Source organism: Salmo salar, chromosome ssa18, assembly GCF_905237065.1.
Source record: "Salmo salar chromosome ssa18, Ssal_v3.1, whole genome shotgun sequence".
NCBI classification, from domain to species: Eukaryota; Metazoa; Chordata; class Actinopteri; order Salmoniformes; family Salmonidae; genus Salmo; species Salmo salar.
Window position 1 is genome coordinate 69,811,145 of NC_059459.1, and position 18,266 is coordinate 69,829,410.

The window sequence follows — 18,266 nt, forward strand, 5'->3', positions numbered from 1 at the left end:
TAACCTTTCTCCCCGGCTCTGCCCCGAGGGCTAAAGCATCCGGGTGAGGATTGCCATGCCCTGATCTGTTTCACCTGTTCCTGTGATTGTCTCCACCCCCTCCAGGTGTTGCTTATTTTCCCCAGTGTATTTATCCCTGTGTTTCCTGTCTCTCTGTGCCAGTTCGTCTTGTATGTTTAGTCAAGTCAACCAGCGTGTTTTTCCCGTACTCCTTTTGCTATTCCCCTTTTTCTAGTCTTCCCGGTTTTCACCCTTGCCTGTTTCTAGACTCTGTACCCGCCTGCCTGACTATTCTGCCTGCCTTGATCACGAGCCTGTCTGCCACTCTTTACCTCCTGGACTCTGATCTGGTTTTGACCTTTTGCCTGTCCACGACCATTCTCTTGCCTACCCCTTGGATTATTAACCTGTTTAGGATAGGGGGCAGTATTTTCACGGCCGGATAAAAAACGTACCCAATTTAATCCAGTTATTACTCCTGCCCAGAAACTAGAATATGCATATAATTGTTTGATTTGGATAGAAAACACCCTAAAGTTTCTAAAACTGTTTGAATGGTGTCTGAGTATAACAGAACTCATATGGCATGCCAAAACCTGAGAAGATTCTAAACAGGAAGTGCCCTCTCGGACCATTTCTCGGCCTTCTATAGCCTCTTTATCGAAAACAGAGGATCTCTGCTGTAACGTGACATTTTCTAAGACTCCCATAGGCTCTCAGAAGGCGCCAGAACGTTGAATGATGACTCTGCAGTCCCTGGCTGAAAAACAGTAGCGCATTTGGATAGTGGTCGATCTGAGAACAATGAAACGGGTGTGCGGCGTGCACGTGAAGAGTCCATTTTACATTTTCAGTCTTTGAACGAAAACAACGTCGCCCGGTCGGAATATTATCGCTATTTTATGAGAAAAATCGCATAAAAAATTGATTTTAAACAGCGTTTGACATGCTTCGAAGTACGGTAATGGAATATTTTGAATTTTTTTGTCACGATACGCGCCGGCGCGTCACCCTTCGGATAGTGTCTTGAACGCAAGAACAAACGCCGCTATTTGGATATAACTATGGATTATTTGGAACCAAACCAACATTTGTTGTTGAAGTAGAAGTCCTGGGAGTGCATTCTGACGAAGAACAGCAAAGGTAATCCAATTGTTCTTATAGTAAATCTGAGTTTGGTGAGTGCCAAACTTGGTGGGTGTCAAAATAGCTAGCCATGATGGCCGGGCTATCTACTCAGAATATTGCAAAATGTGCTTTCACCGAAAAGCTATTTTAAAATCGGACATAGCGATTGCATAAAGGAGTTCTGTATCTGTAGTTCTTAAAGTAATTGTTATGTTTTTTGTGAACGTTTATCGTGAGTAATTTAGTAAATTCACCGGAAGTTTTCGGTGGGTATGCTAGTTCTGAACGTCACATGCTAATGTAAAAAGCTGGTTTTTGATATAAATATGAACTTGATTGAACAAAACATGCATGTATTGTATAACATAATGTCCTAGGAGTGTCATCTGATGAAGATCATCAAAGGTTAGTGCTGCATTTAGCTGTGGTTTTGGTTTTTGTGACATTATATGCTAGCTTGAAAAATGGGTGTCTGATGATTTCTGGCTGGGTACTCTCCTGACATAATCTAATGTTTTGCTTTCGTTGTAAAGCCTTTTTTGAAATCGGACAATGTGGTTAGATAAAGGAGAGTCTTGTCTTTAAAATGGTGTAAAATAGTCATATGTTTGAAAAATTGAAGTTTTGGGATTTTTGAGGAGTTTGTAATTCGCTCCACGCCCTATCATTGGATATTTGAGCGGTGTTCCACTAGCGGGAACATCTAGATGTAAATTGCAAGACTCCAACCATCTGCCTCCTGCATCTGGGTCTCGCCTTGTGCCTTGATAGAGGAGAGACAATTTCTTTGTTCACTATGGTACTGTTTTAACCCTATGTGACAATAGTATGCCATTTTTCATTACTAACACTGGTGCTCCCAAAAAGTTAGGATCAGCACATGAAATTTAGGACCACCAGAAAATAATGTGTTATATTGATTGATATAGAGCTTATATTGGACCTACAGTGAGGGAAAAAAGTATTTGATCCCCTGCTGATTTTGTACATTTGCCCACTGACAAAGAAATGATCAGTCTATAATTTTAATGGTAGGTTTATTTCAACAGTGAGAGACAGAATAACAACAACAAAAAACAGAAAAACGCATGTCAAAAATGTTATAAATTGATTTGCATTTTAATGAGGGAAATAAGTATTTGACCCCCTCTCAATCTGAAAGATTTCCGGCTCCCACGTGTCTTTTATACAGGTAACGAGCTGAGATTAGGAGCACACTCTTAAAGGGAGTGCTCCTAATCTCAGCTTGTTACCTGCATAAAAGACACCTGTCCACAGAAGCAATCAATCAATCAGATTCCAAACTCTCCACCATGGCCAAGACCAAAGAGCTCTCCAAGGATGTCAGGAACAAGATTGTAGACCTACACAAGGCTGGAATGGGATACAAGACCATCGCCAAGCAGCTTGGTGAGAAGTTGACAACAGTTGGTGCGATTATTCGCAAATGGAAGAAACACAAAAGAACTGTCAATCTCCCTTGGCCTGGGGCTCCATGCAAGATCTCACTTCGTGGAGTTGCAATGATCATGAGAACGGTGAGGAATCAGCCCAGAACTACACGGGAGGATCTTGTCAATGATCTCAAGGCAGCTGGGACCATAGTCACCAAGAAAACAATTGGTAACACACTACGCCGTGAAGGACTGAAATCCTGCAGCGCCCGCAAGGTCCCCCTGCTCAAGAAAGCACATATACATGCCCGTCTGAAGTTTGCCAATGAACATCTGAATGATTCAGAGGACAACTGGGTGAAAGTGTTGTGGTCAGATGAGACCAAAATGGAGCTCTTTGGCATCAACTCAACTCGCCGTGTTTGGAGGAGGAGGAATGCTGCCTATGACCCCAAGAACACCATACCCACCGTCAAATATGGAGGTGGAAACATGCTTTAGGGGTGTTTTTCTGCTAAGGGGACAGGACAACTTCACCGCATCAAAGGGACGATGGACGGGGCCATGTACCATCAAATCTTGGGTGAGAACCTCCTTCCCTCAGCCAGGGCATTGAAAATGGGTCGTGGATGGGTATTCCAGCATGACAATGACCCAAAACACACGGCCAAGGCAACAAAGGAGTGGCTCAAGAAGAAGCACTTTAAGGTCCTGGAGTGGCCTAGCCAGTCTCCAGACCTTAATCGCATAGAAAATCTGTGGAGGGAGCTGAAGGTTCGAGTTGCCAAACGTCAGCCTTGAAACCTTAATGACTTGGAGAAGATCTGCAAAGAGGAGTGGGACAAAATCCCTCCTGAGATGTGTGCAAACTTGGTGGCCAACTACAAGAAATGTCTGACCTCTGATTGCCAACAAGGGTTTTGCCACCAAGTACTAAGTCATGTTTTGCAGAGGGGTCAAATACTTATTCCCCTCATTAAAATACAAATCATTTTATAACATTTTTGACATGCGTTTTTCTGGATTATTTTGTTGTTATTCTGTCTCTCACTGTTGAAAGTAACCTACCATTAAAATTATAGACTGATCATTTCTTTGTCAGTGGGCAAACGTACAAAATCAGCAGGGGATCAAATACTTTTTTCCCTCACTGTATATGAATTCTAGCTACTTTTGAAGCACATATTGTGCCCGGGAAACTAATATGTAACAATGGAGAGACATTGGTTTGTTATAAAAGCTAAAATGTGTATATGAATACCTGTCATTGAAATTGCTGTACTTTCTGGAATATTAGGATTCTACACTGTGTAAAAACACTATTTTCCTATTGAGTTGCATTACATTGAAAATTGTACACTGTCTCTCTAAAACGTCAGGTGACTGAACAAAGTGTAAACCAGGTATTCCCAAACTGGGGTACGCCAAATAAAAAATTTCACATTTTCAAACAGTCCATTTATATTTTCCAACGGGGCTATACATTTGGGTGAGTTTTTTTTCTTCACCTGAGTAGCCTCGTTTCACTGCCAAAAATGTTGTTAAACCATCTAGTGTTCAGCGAAATAACAACAATGTCAAATAAAGGTAGCCTAGTCAAATAATTAACCGCATAACATCCACGTCCACATTAACCGTCACTCTCTCGCGGGAATTCCACTAACGGTCCGTATGTAGACAAACGTGGCTATGAAAAAGCCAACTGACACTTACTCTTGTGTTACTGACTTGTTGCACCCTCGACAACTACTACGATTATTATTATTTGACAATGCTGGTCATTTATGAACATTTGAACATCTAGGCCATGTGCTGTTATAATCTCCACCCGGCACAGCCAGAAGAGGACTGGCCACCCCTCATAGCCTGGTTCCTCTCTAGGTTTCTTCCTAGGTTGTGGCCTTTCTAGGGAGTTTTTCCTAGCCACTGTGCTTCTACACCTGCATTGCTTGCTGTTTGGGGTTTTAGGCTGGGTTTCTGTACAGCACTTTGTGATATCAGCTGATGTAAGAAGGGCTATATAAATACATTTGATTTGATTAGCTGCTGCTCACTCTGTTTGCCATTGATAAATGGTTAAAAGTAAGGCCCGCGTCCAGAAACACATAGCAGCTATACTGGTATACTGGTAGTATAGCTACGAGCAGTACTACACCTGCACCTGTCGATGACACAAGTTGTTCTGCTTCCACGAGCACATCCAATGCCAGCATCAGTAATTCTACATTTGTTGTGTTACAGCTGGATGAGTCAACAGACGTGGCGGGCCTGGCACAGCTCCTGGTTTATGTCCGTTACGGTTATGGGGGCTCAATTAAGGAAGACATCCTCTTCTGCAAACCACTGGAAACCAGGACAACAGGAGAGGATATTTTTAAAGTACTGGACAGGCCTGACAATGTGGGGCAGAACCTGTTATGAGCCTCACATTTTTAGCAAAAATAAATTAAATGCAAATATTATTATAATTTTTCTTTTTTGGGGGGAGCTTGCCTTTTTGCATGTTATTTTGGCATTAATGTGTCATATCAGTTTACAAACATTGTAAAAAATATAGCATTGTTAATAAAGCCGCATATAAACATGGTGTCACGGTTGTCGTAAGGATTTGACCAAAATGCAGCGGGAATGTGTATACTCATCTTCTTTTTAATAGGCAGAAAGAAGGAAAACCGAAACAAAACACACGTATACAAAAACAACGACGAAACAGTCCTGTAAGGCAACTAGGCTATACAAAGAACAACTACCCACAGAAAAACACCCCTCTTAAATAGGACCTTCAATTAGAAGCAACTAGGAGCAACATCTTCCAATTGAAGGTCAACGCCATTAACTAAACATAGAACTAGACATACTAGATAAACAGAAATATACTAACATAGAACATAGCCCAACAAACCCCGAAACACTCTAAACAAACACCCCTCTCAAAACAGAACATAGCCCAACAAACCCCGAAACACTCGAAACAAACACACCCCTGCCACGTCCTGACAAACTACAATAACAAATAACCCCTTTTACTGGTCAGGATGTGACACATGGGCTGAGTCCGAATACCCATACTAACATAGTATATACTACATACTACATAAACTCAGAAACGTCAGTATCTGGTGTGGCCACTAGCTGCATTAAGTACTGCAGTGCATCTCCTCCTCATGGACTGAACCAGATTTTCCAGTTCTTGCTGTGAGATGTTACCCTACTCTTCCACCAAGGCACCTGCAAGTTCCCGGAGATTTCTGGGGGGGAATGACCCTAGCCCTCACCCTCCAATCCAATGGGTCCACACATGCTCAATGGGATTGAGATCTAGGCTCTTAGTTGGCCATGGCAGAACACTGACATTCCTGTCTTGCAGAAAATCACGCACAGAACGAGCAGTATGGCTGGTGACATTGTCATGCTGGAGGGTCATGTCAGGATGAGCCTGCAGGAAGGGTACCACATGAGGGAGGAGGATGTCTTCCCTGTAATGCACAGCGTTGAGATTGCCTGCAATGACAACAAGCTCAGTCCGATGATACTGTGACACACAGGGCCCAGACCATGACGGATCCTCCACCTCCAAATCGATCCCGCTCCAGAGTACAGGCCTCGGTGTAACGCTCATTCCTTCGACGATAAACGTGAATCTGACCATCACCCCTGGTGAGACAAAACCGCGACTTGTCAGTGAAGAGCACTTTCTGCCAGTCCTGTCTGGTCCAGCGATGGTGGGTTTGTGCCCATAGGCGACGTTGTTGCCGGTGATGTCTGGTGAGGACCTGCCATACAACAGGCCTACAAGCCCTCAGTCCAGCCTCTCTCAGCCTATTGCGGAAAGTCTGAACACTGATGGAGGGATTGTGCGTTCCTGGTGTAACTCGGGCAGTTGTTGTTGCCATCCTGTACCTGTCCCGCAGGTGTGATGTTTGGATGCACTGATCCTGTGCAGGTGTTATTACACGTGGTCTGGCACTGCGAGGACCATCAGCTGTCCATCCTGTCTCCCTGTAGCGCTTTCTTAGGCGTCGGACATTGAAATGTATTGCCCTGGCCACATCTGCAGTCCTCATGCCTCCTTGCAGCATTCCTAAGGCACATTCACGCAGATGAGCAGGGTGTTTTTCAGAGTCAGTAGAAAGGCCTCCTTTGTGTCCTAAGTTTTCATAACTGTGACCTTAGTTGCCTACCGTCTGTAAGCTGATAGTGTCTTAACGACCGTTCCACAGGTGCATGTTCATTAATTGATTATGGTTCATTGAACAAGCATTGGAAACAGTGTTTAAACACTTTACAATGAATATCTGTGAAGTTACTTAGATTTTTATGAATTGTCTTTGAAAGACAGGGTCCTAAAAAATGGAAGTTTCTTTTTTTTGCTTTTTTTTCCTATTTAGTAATTTAAGTATACTGTAAACGAACAGTATCCTTTCAGTTGAGCATACTTGCGTAGCGCTATGCCTGTCTACTGGAAGTTGATGCTTGAAGTCGGAGCGTTCAGCCGTTCTGACCATCACAAGTGTTCATCACAAGTGTTCTGACCATCACAACGGCAGTCAAGCACACATCACAAGCTTACTGGCTAGCTACTTCCAGGCACAAATGAGAGAACACTTCACTCTGACAATTGTACTCACCACAGCGGAACTAGTTAGGCTGTTTTCATGTTATCCAGAGCATTGGTGACTAACTGTTGCTGGTAACAGTTTAATGACGCTTTTTTGCCAATGTTTACTGACACCGGCCATATTCAACGGGTGTTGAGCTTTCGCAAATTCATCAATTATTCTGCGCTCTTGCACACTCAGACCAGAGTGCTCTAAAATTAAAGTAGAAAGCCTGAGCGAATTTATGTTCATTGAAAACGCACAAAGACTATACCACTTAGCTAAGAATGATGTGAATAATCAAGTCAATAAATGTTGGGTAGTTAGGTAGATAGCATGTAGACAAGTTTGTGGTATTAGTAGCCAACTTACTAGGTAGCTAGCTAACATACCAGTACCTACTGTTGACTTACCCCATTCCGTATGAATTTGCGAGGCTACATTCAAACGAGGCTGCAATGAAAACTAATGCGACTGTAGCGACTGTGTTGGCATCACAATCTGTGGTGTGTTTCTATCCAAGCGTTGATTGACATGGGCCCTCAGACGCTGTTCGTTAAATTGTGACGTGTCATAACGTAATGTACAGCACGCATTAAAAACAAGAAAGGGACAGGGTAAGGGGGGATACCTAGTCAATTGTACAACTGAATGCATTCCTTTTTGCATCATCATTGGAAGCCATCATGACTCTCAAAAGCCGCGACAGCCGCTGTTTACTTCTGAAGATAACTTTAGCACCGCCCTAAAAGCCCGATTCAAATTCGACACAAACCTTCAAATAGGTATGCAATGACACATATAAACTCTTTATAGTGTTTTATTTAGATTTTAGAGGTGATAAGTTGGACAGATCGGGTGAAAAAGCTATTTTTCCACATGGCTTATCTCTCCCTTCCCTTTCACTAGGTTTCGCTTCCCCATCCGCTATTTTTAAAAAGACCCGACAGAGCTCATTGCCTTCTTTAATCATGCAGAGACGGGCGGCATGAAGGTCTCGTCATTGATTTTGCTGGAAAGGGGAGAAATCGAACTTTACAATGATATTCATATTACTTTTGACCTGGGCGCTAAAATACGGTCAATTGTACATTACAGCGCAATATACAAAAGTGCGTTTGCGAACTATACTGCTATAAAGATACGCTATGTGGTTCGTAACGATAGCGTAGCCAACACATTGTCAGACAAAATAACGTGTAGCGTAACTTATTTGAAAAGTCATTACTTTACTACATTGCTCAACATTGTCTTAGCTTTGACATAATTAGTTAAAGCAATGAATTTGTATCCGCTCTCGTTGGACTTCAGCTGAATATTTTCCACCTTTTTCCTCAAATTTGAAAACGTTGTGAAGCCACACCCATTTTCTAAAGAATTGCATTATGGGCCCTTAAAGTACGGAAATAGTGTCCACTGCGTGTATACTTCGTATTTCGGCAAATGTAGTACGACATCCAGAAACTTTTGGCATACTAACTCTATCCATACTATGACCAATAAGCATACTACATACTCAACTTACATCACAAATAGTAGGTTCGTGTGGTTAGTTTGAGTATTCAAACAGAGCCATGGTCTCTTTTTTGTTTTCTTGAGTAAGGCAGCTCCAAAATGGTGTTTCAGCCTAGCTCAGTGCTTTCTGTGGTTGTGGGGCAAGCCAGCAGAAAATACGGAGCGTTGCGCTGTGATTGGCTCAGTGTTCTGTCACTCACGGGGACACTACGTCACCACCAAGTCTAAGGGTAGACCTCTAAAATTGTAGCCCCTTGGGTGCTGCCATATTTATGTTAGAAGTGCCCATCCAAGAAGGCTCAAGGTCATTGGACACAGATAAAATGACGTCAAATCATGTACAGTAGCTTTGATTGGACTGATCCTTTCAAAATCTTAGGTAGCAGTCATCATCATGAATCAAGTTGACAATCTACTGGCTGTCGTGGACGAATCAGAATTAGTTGGGTAACATAGATAATTAAGATGTTTTATTAGTATAATATGCTTATTTGAGGTACTTGTCATTAGAAAGTGTCCATTGGACTCTGGTGTCTTTTCAGTTACACATTTCCTGGGGCTCAGACACTTGGGGCCCAGAGAGGGGAAGAGGTCAGACTTGTCTTTTACTTGTCTCTGTTGCTCTGCAGAATATCAGCAAGAGAGGAGGACAGAATGAAATATTGTCTTCATATGTGAATGTCTCTTTACCTATGCTTAAACCATGTGAAGGGATGGCGTGATTACTGGGGAACCAATGACTTGTCTCCACAATGTCTGTGAGCAAGTCACACCCTCCTTTTCCTTATTGTGGGGAGGTTTATGGCAGTGTCTGGGACCATGGTCTCTTAGATCTCACACTTATCCTGTGATAATATATGGCCTTAGAGGCTCACTCCCTCCAGTGAGCCTGTCCAGGAGTGGAGTCAAGAGGGGGTTTGCTTGAGATGGAAGTATCTAGAGTTGACAATTGATATATGCCATTGGATGAAATAGTTCTGTTCAATACCGTACCAGGGAGGGACAGTTCTAAGGAGACCAGATACTGGGCTATACCATTAATCCTGTTGACATAGCAGTTACTGTCTGATGTGTTTTATTGATATCTGTCATACAAAACTTAACCTTTGTGAACTGTTACTAAGTATATGTGGTTTGTCAATGTACGTTGAAGGGGCTGTATCGTTGCTATAAAAGATCCCTGAGCCATTCTGCAAGTACCTCATTAAATGATTCATTCGAGAGAATGCATTATTGGGGGTCAAGAACTTTTGCAAAAGTATCTTAAGTATTAAAGATGTAGTTTAACTCGAACTGGTGTGTTTGTAACTCCTCATTTGGTAATGCGGAAATTAGCCACCACATTTGGCGACGAGGATGTGATGTGAATCTTCACTTGGTGATCGCTCCTGACGACCTAGGTAAATCGTGCACGAGGGATCCCTCAAACTTGGGATCTCAGGGAAACCACACTTCGGGAACGAAACAGATGGACCCACCTTTGATCTGAGAGGCAGCGAGCCGAGTGGATACCACATTTCGAACTTAGTTTTTTCTAAAGAAAGAGGTGAGCAAAACACACTTGAAGTCGAGTTTTTAGAAAAGCCTCTGTTACGTGAGCTCTGAGTGTGTATTCCTTTGTGAGGGGGGCACCTTGGAGACGTAAACAGGTCCGAGTCAGAGGAGAGCAATCTGAGAGTTTGCGGACTCAATGATACTCTGCCACTGGTCGGTTGCGGGCGACCTAGAGCCGTCCCGACACTGAATTGATCACAGTGGGGATTGGTGCGGTCTGTGGGGGTGAGGGGCCAGGGTGACTGTGTGTTCTGTGTGAAACATGGTACTTGGTGAAGCCCTATTGGAATAAGGACCTAGTTCTGAGAATGTCTGTGTGACTGTCTAAGTGACCCTCAGAGGTGGTGAATTCTAATTATTTTAAATGTGCTAGCCAGGTATGCCCAGGGTTACTCTGTGAGTATTTTGTTAAAGTTACCACTAGGTAATCTTTGTAGGAGCGTTCTGTGTGAGCGTGAGTAGGTTTACTCTGTGTGAGTAACCTTTCAATTATGTTCTGATGTTCTGTGTGAACATCGGACCAGTTCTGTGTGAGTATCGGGCCAATCCTGTGTGGGTGATCCTTAAAGTTCTGTGTGAGTACCTAAAAGTTTCTAACGTTTTATATGGATTCTGTGAAAATATGATAAATTGTATGTGTGTGTATAATCGATTACTAGAGATTTGATAAAGAAAGTAATGCTGAGAATATAACTAGATACAATTTAAACCACCCATTCGTAGATGTACGTAGGTTTTGAGTTGGTATCTTTAATGGATAATTTGATAAAGATGAGGTTTTAAGCGTTATTAAACTGTCTACAATGTTTGGGAAATTGTGCTCTAGAAACTGATTGGAGTGTGTCCACTTTTGGTTATCTTACCCTAACCATGTAACTATAAATGCTTATTGTATTATCCCCGTCTGGGTACAACAGTTGAAATAACACTGCCCTTAAGGTCTGAAACTATTTTATTTTTCCTCCCAGTATGAGAGGAGTTGCTGGATTTATTGAATACACCGTTTTCCATAAAGTTGGAGCGAATTAAGATGGAATCTCGACGTAATTGATAAAGTCAGACAAAGCCTAGGGTATCCATCAAACTATTTATCATTGGCTGATTTTAATATGATGAAGTAAAGTCATTGAAATACGATGAGAAAACATCTACTTTTATTAAAAGGCGCAAGATCTGTTTCCTAGTCTATGAATGTTGATTTTACTCTTTGACTGCTAATCTATTCATTTGGCATGTGAGAATCATCGCTGGTGTAAATCTTGGATTTTTTTAAGAGGGCTATTTTCTGGGGAATTGTCTCGGTAATACGCGCCTGATTTTACGACTACAGACAATTGTGAATGGGTTTATTTGCTGGGAGTCTGGTTCATTTAAATAGCATTGGTGGTACAGGGGTAGAATTGTCACCTGCCACGCAGGAGGCCAGGGTTATCCTAGCCCATGCACCAGGGGACTGATTATAATTCTACTATTGATATGTTTTGCCTGGAGAGATACGGTTGCTAGCGTTTGTTTAAGATATAAATGTAACGTTTTGATAGCTTGATTAGTTTAAATTGAAAGACTAATTCATTAGAAAATAATAGCGAGGGAATGTTGATATAATACGTTGTCTGTTGCTGGAACTGACATACAGAGAAAGAGTTGAATGTAGTATTTTATAAGTATGGCGATTTACATGTTACTTTTAAAGTCTTGGATATTTCATACGTGTGAAGCTGAAAGAGAAGAGGAAGTTGTAAAGTTTGGTTTTAATCTTACTATAGAGGTAAGGCAGAACGTTGGTTGAGTAGTGGGTTATATTTTTGCTTACGGGTAAAACAAAAGATGAGAAAAGAATTGTTTATGTGCGCTATGCTTGGGCTATGTTTGGCTGGAAGGAAGGATTTGGTGATGTGAAGCTGGTTATTGATTCTTGGTTTGAATGTTTAGGTAACACCAGTGAATTAGAGAAGGAAGTTTATGTATTTAAACATTATACTCTGTTTCCATTACGTGGAACAATGTCAGGACAGTACAGTGAATTGCAGGTTGAGTTAATTTTATTTTACAGGGACAGTGCGAATTCATCACAGTTGTGCGTGTGCTTGGCCGGCGTGCGCGTTCCTGTAAGACGTAGAGTCGCAAGATAGCGCAAGGACGAGCTTTGTAAGGGAGGTGAGTGTAACCGAGATGGTGCGCGCTAAAAGCGTTTCAATCGGTGACGTCACTCGCTCTGAGACCTTGAAGCATAGTTTTGTTACTTATGTAGTAAAACAATTTCATATGTTTTGGAAATTAGCTAGGTTGCATTTGGTTATTTGAATTACCTTTTTCATTTGCTTTTAAAAGAGAGGTTGGAATCAAGTATGATGCCGTGGAACTTAAAATCAGATACCACGTGGAACTTTTCCCCTGATACATAGACATCTGTCTCAGGGGCGTCAGTTGTTTTCTTTGTAAGGAACATGCAGACTGTGTTTGGTGTTTTATTTTAATTTTATTGAGATGCAAACATGAGTCTCTGAGCAACTTTGTCATCTCAACCATTACAGTAGTGAGTTTTTGTGTAGGTTGTTTGTTAATTGCATGCATTTATCACTTTATAATCTGCATACATTGGAACTTCAGACCCTGTACTGACAGAAGGAAGATCATTCATGTATGAGCTGAACAGTATTGACCTTTGGGGGAAATGTAAACATTGTATATTATGAGTGGAAAAAAGTTAGTTTTGATTCTTACGCTGATGAGACAGCACACATTTTTTGAAAGGTTTTAGATTTGTTAAACAAGGATTGTTTTTACTAAATTTATGCAACAGGTTGAAATGATTTGATTGCTGGAAAGAGGTTATGGGTTTGTTTATTGTTTACTGTTTATTGTTTATTTTTGGTGTTGTTTTCACTTAATGAAACATTGTATTATCTGATGTGTTTGAGTAGGATTCTTTCCTCCAGGACGGATGAAAGTCAACTGAAGTATGTATGTTAAAGGCGACATGGGAGAACACGTCTCAAATTACATTTTATTAAATGCCTGGGATTAAATATTGCTGAACAATCCAAAGGTGGAAAAAGCTATCACATATTTGTTGGACATTGGTCTAGTAATGATACCAGGATAATTGTATCTAAGGGTCAATTAAGCATGCATATACATTGATGCAGATTAAAACTAATGATTTGAGGGAGTACAGTGGAATTATCATTAGGTTTTGTTTGTAGTTAACTTTTGGGTTTCTGAATCAGTTGTATAATGAATGCTAACGAAGTGTTTGTGTTTTTCTTTGGGAAAATGGGGATTTCATTGTCTCTCTTTGGAATGTTTCCTGGGGCTATAATCTTGGGTGAGTGAGATTGAGGCTGTAAACTACCAAAATGGAAAAGGCCTGGAAATGTTTTGTTTGTTTTTACTTTAGGGTTTGATAATACCCACACACAACACATTTGTTATTGCTATTTGTTTGTGTTGTTAACATAGTATGTTTGATTTGTTTTTCTATTTCCTGTGGGATTGGTGTGTTTCCCATTTGACTTAGTGCTAAGATATCTTAAAGGGGTATACACATGGAAGTTTTTTTCCTGAGTTTTAATTAAAGATGTGGATTCTTTTGTTAATGAAATGTTCTGGGTAACCTGTGATACAACATGTAGAAAATGTTTGAGGTTTAAATTTTTTTGTTGTCTAAAATAGTAATGAAACATTTCTGTGAAGGGGTGGTTTGACTTATGACCTTTGTCTGGGTTTTCCTGTGTGGTCTGATCAGCCTCATGGGAAAGCCATTTGGATAATACATTTTAGGTCATTTGTTATACTGATTTCAAGGTAATTCGTGAAATGTATAATTATGATGGAATTTAAAGTTCTTAGACTTTGGACCTATGTGATATAGGGCATTGCCTTTCACTAAGGGTAGGCTGCTTGAAGTCTGTTTTCCTATGACCATATGGGTAATTTATTTTTTCTTTGTGGAGGTTTTCAGAGTTGTGATTTGCATTTGGTTATGTTATTTGACATTTTCTTTTATCTTTTGATTTGTAGTAGTGTTTTTTTATACATTACTCTCATTGAGAGTCATGTGTTAAAAAATGGGGGAGGATACAGTCCTTTGAGGGTTTGGATTCAGTTCTTTGAAATTTGCATTGAAGTTTACACACCTTGAGTGATATGTGAAGGAGTGTATTGTTGTGTTGTTTGTTCTGTTCTATTCCTGATGGGTTATAGGTCTAACTTCCTGATTCTGTGGCTCTGCGATGGAGTTGAAATTGTGATGGGAAGTATTAGCCAATTTGAAAGAATAGTTTCAATAGAATGTGTTGTTATTTTCTTTGAATAATGTTTAGACATTTGTATTAAGAATAATTGGTAAAAGTAATAATTTATCATGTAGTGAATGAACTGAACTAAACTGTTGTTCTGATCTGTTCTTTCGAGGTTATCATGAAAAGTGACATCAGACGGTATCTTAATGCATGGAAGAGATAATTGGACCGAAAAGTGTGTGTACCTCAAACCCCCTCTAATTGGCTGAAGAAGGAGTGACGAAGGCATTGAATATGGCCCTGTCCGAACCATTTCTACTGAGAGGAATGGCCGAGCCAGCAACCGGTGTACAGTATCCGATCTAAGCTATCAACTGCTTTTCTCTCATGTTTCTCTCAGGAGTGTGAGAGGAGTCCACGTGGAGTGAGCATGGGGAAAGGTGCTGTTCTAAACTTTTCTTATGTTGCTGATATATTGGTTGACGAATGGACAAGACATAATGGGCATCTAAGGTGAAACATTGACATTGGGACATTATAATGGGTCATTCACTTTGAACTTTAAAGTTATCTGAAGAAGAACGAAGAGGACGCCAGAAGAATCAGTGCCTGGAGAGAGGGGTTTGGTCAACTGTGCCCAAAACTGTTTAGACTTTTGGGGTATCAGGTTGATTGTAGAGGTCTACACCACGTAAAATTATAGTTATTTAGATTAAGAATGCATTGAGATACTGATCTGTAGAATAATCGTGATAAAATTGTTAATAGTAGAAATTATGGGATAATTATACTGGATGTTAAAATGAATGGACATTTTGCTAATATTGATGTGTGTTTAAATTTAGTTTTTACTTTGAGTGATAAGACAAATTTGAATCACTGAGCAATGTCATTTTGAAATTTTGGTTGGATAATTAACTGAGTTCTAATTATGATTTTATTTGGAAATTGAATGAATTTTAAAACTGAAGGATTGATTTTGAGTTGAATATGTTAATATATAAATGGGTGAAGAAATTAATGTATTAGAGATAGATTGTTTTGATTGTTGTTATGCACTAAGGATGTTGAGGTTATTATAAGCATGCCATGGTGAATGCCATGGGTGAACTCTGATCTGGAGAGTGAAAATGATCCTAATCTATTTGGATCTATAGGCATTGCCTTATAAATAGTGGAATCATGATGTTTGTCTTGGGTGATGTTCATTAGGCACCAAGGGGATACATTTTATTTTAACTAGGAGTCACTACCTGGATTTGTACAACAAGATATGCTAATTGTAGTTTCTGGGATGGAAATAGTCATTTGCAACACACTATGCTGATCCATTGGAGTGTGATAGATAACTAAAGATTATTTTATTAAACTTCATTCTTGCATGCACTGCATTATGCATTAAATATGTGATTTTCACTGTCTATGGAAAATATAGCTTTGAATCTCATAAACTGTATGCATTTTTGGTTTTTCTTCGTGGGTTCGTGCAGGTGACTGTGTATCATAGCCTTCCCAGACAAATTGCTAGAGTGTTTAGTAAATGTTGGGGGATGGTAATAAGAGACAGTGCTGAGTTTCTTGGGATGTTATGTGCAGGAACCCCATGCAATGAGTTATTGTTTTGTGATTTTTGGTTTATGTAGAATATATGTATGTTCTATGTGAATGAATGTTCTTAAATCTGGTGATTTTCTTTTAAGTTGAGAGGGGACACAGAGGGATGACTGTCTTTTCTGTTGTGATGAAGCCTGTGTTTAGACACTGGTTCTGCTGTAACGTTACTGTTCTGATTCTCTAGAAGGGACGGAGTCCCTTGAGAGGGGAATGTCGTGGATGAATCAGAATTAGTTGCGTAACATAGATAATTAAGATGTTTTATTAGTATAATATGCTTATTTGAGGTACTTGTCATTAGAAAGTGTCCATTGGACTCTGGTGTCTTTTCAGTTACACATTTCCCTTAGCTGGGGCTCAGACACTTGGGGCTCAGAGAGGGGAAGAGGTCAGACTTGTCTTTTACTTGTCTCTGTTGCTCTGCAGAATATCAGCAAGAGAGGAGGACAGAATGAAATATTGTCTTCATATGTGAATGTCTCTTTACCTATGCTTAAACCATGTGAAGGGATGGCGTGATTACTGGGGAACCAATGACTTGTCTCCACAATGTCTGTGAGCAAGTCACACCCTCCTTTTCCTTATTGTGGGGAGGTTTATGGCAGTGTCTGGGACCATGGTCTCTTAGATCTCACACTTATCCTGTGATAATATCTGGCCTTAGAGGCTCACTCCCTCCAGTGAGCCTGTCCAGGAGTGGAGTCAAGAGGGGGTTTGCTTGAGATGGAAGTATCTAGAGTTGACAATTGATATATGCCATTGGATGAAATAGTTCTGTTCAATACCGTACCAGGGAGGGACAGTTCTAAGGAGACCAGATACTGGGCTATACCATTAATCCTGTTGACATAGCAGTTACTGTCTGATGTGTTTTATTGATATCTGTCATACAAAACTTAACCTTTGTGAACTGTTACTAAGTATCTGTGGTTTGTCAATGTACGTTGAAGGGGCTGTATCGTTGCTATAAAAGATCCCTGAGCCATTCTGCAAGTACCTCATTAAATGATTCATTCGAGAGAATGCATTATTGGGGGTCAAGAACTTTTGCAAAAGTATCTTAAGTATTAAAGATGTAGTTTAACTCGAACTGGTGTGTTTGTAACTCCTCATTTGGTAATGCGGAAATTAGCCACCACATGGCAAATCCTTTTTAATCCTTGTCATATGAAGACAAATAATGAAGAGAAATTATAGATAAAACTTATCGGTGCTCATCGGCCGTTGGAGATAAACATAACACAACAAGTTGGAAATCGCAAATTCAACAATGAGTGGTTTGGAAGGAATCAGTGGCTAACTGCAAGCATTGCAAAGCAATCATTAGCCTGCTATTCAGGGGAGTGGCTGTGTGGTCCCAAGTCTAAGATTAGGGGTCTATTTTCCTAGTTTAAAATTATAAACAATCAACATTGGCAATGCTGTCAATGAAGCATGATTTGTGCCTTGATCAAAGCAACTGTTAACTCGGAACTGCAAAATCTGAAAAATGTACATGCTTATATCGCGACTGGTAATAGTAGACAGTAATTAGTGTGCATCAGGTGCCAAGTGACTCGTGCTCACCAGAGGTAGTGGCGTCTAAGAGGTGACATCAAACAAGCACTTGAAGCAAAATAACTCACGTGGACCGAATCCCACAAAGTGGGGTTGGTTCAGTTAGTAGGCACAAAGCAACTCAATGCAAGGCTAACTTAATACAAGAGCTAAAATAGCTAAACCCAGATGGTGGTTAGCTAGCTTTCATTAGCCGTGAGGACTAGAAGTGTAGCTTAAGCTCAGCATAGGCCGGTACTCAGTAAAACCTTACAAAGCTCACTGGTTTTGATTGAGAGCTGCCTGAGAATGTTTGTTTTCCATGGGGTACAGGGGCCCATAATAACTTTGGGGAAAAAAGAATTGCTTAACTGGGTTTTCCGTGTGCAATTTGATGATTAGCCATGAGCTTTTGGTGTTAGCTAGCTAGTGTTCACCTAGTTGGCTAATAGCCTAGCTAGATAGTACCACGTTAGCTGAAGACAACCTTATGAATAGCATTGTCAGTCTTCAGTCTTGATAGTCTCTTTGACCACAGCACCATGAGGTATGCTTGCAGCCAAGCATACCTATGCTTGCAGCCAAGCATTACAACACTCAATAATCTCTTAGTACAGTTTACTATAACTGTAGTGATGGAACTCTCAACCATTTACAAAAATCACAACTTGATACTAGAACAC

General features: G+C 40.6%; 1 protein-coding gene across 20 annotated transcripts in view; it reads right to left on the reverse strand.

Annotated features, from left to right (window-relative positions):
- The window catches only part of LOC106577870 (immunoglobulin superfamily member 1), a 120,121-nt gene that overhangs the window by 37,626 nt on the left and 64,229 nt on the right, over nucleotides 1-18,266 (reverse strand). For 2 of the 20 annotated variants that reach the window (XM_045700479.1, XM_045700478.1), the window contains exon 1: nucleotides 7,534-7,779. The exons of the other annotated variants lie outside the window; for them this stretch is intronic. The gene's annotated coding sequence lies outside the window, so the exon portion shown is untranslated. Of the gene's footprint in view, nucleotides 1-7,533; nucleotides 7,780-18,266 lie in introns of those variants that run through there. 20 annotated transcript variants of the gene reach the window in all.